We start from the raw sequence: 641 nt of genomic DNA, 5'->3' as shown, positions 1-641 counted from the left end.
CCGGCCCCCGCCCCGCCAAGTCCGGGCCACACTCTCGAAGTGGGACGTGAGGGGGAGAGGGGGCGAAGCGGGGGCGGTTCCTGTCCAGGGTGCCCGGGCTCGCTGGCGCCTCCGCCTGTGCAGGGGCTGGTGCCCAGCGCCGCGTATCTGGGCGCGCAGAGGCCGGGGCGCAGGCTGAGCCCCCTCCGGTCTCCGGGGTGGGTGGAGGGGGCACGCGCGTGGGCCCCTGGACTCCCGTCTGTATGCGGTGCTGCCCTGGCGCTGGCCCTGGCTTCCCTGCTTCAGGGCAGGGGGAAGTGGGAGAGCTGCCAGTGCCCGCCCGCCTCTGGCCGGGGGCACAGCGGCCCGCCTTGCCCTGTGGCTGGTCCCTTCCAGGCCAGACGGACCTCCCGGGGCCGGGGCTGGGGCCGGTGCATCCTCGCTCATCTCTAGGGGTCTGATGTGGGACACGTGCGTTGGGTGCTCCCCAGCCCAGCGCAGGGCTGGGGCGCGTGGGGCAGCCGCATCCTGCGTGCGTGCCCCAGGTTGCAGTTCTCAGCCTGGTTGTTGGTGCGCGGGGGTCTCCCCTCTTGCTGGTCTCAGCTGGCGGCCGAGAAGTGGACGGGCTGCAGACGGAAGTCCCTTCGGGGCTGGTGAGCAGC

Source organism: Gavialis gangeticus, unplaced genomic scaffold, assembly GCF_001723915.1.
Source record: "Gavialis gangeticus isolate Ggan-Ray unplaced genomic scaffold, GavGan_comp1, whole genome shotgun sequence".
NCBI lineage: Eukaryota > Metazoa > Chordata > Crocodylia > Gavialidae > Gavialis > Gavialis gangeticus.
The sequence above is the reverse complement of the archived record's forward strand: the minus strand, read 5'-3'. Positions refer to the sequence as shown.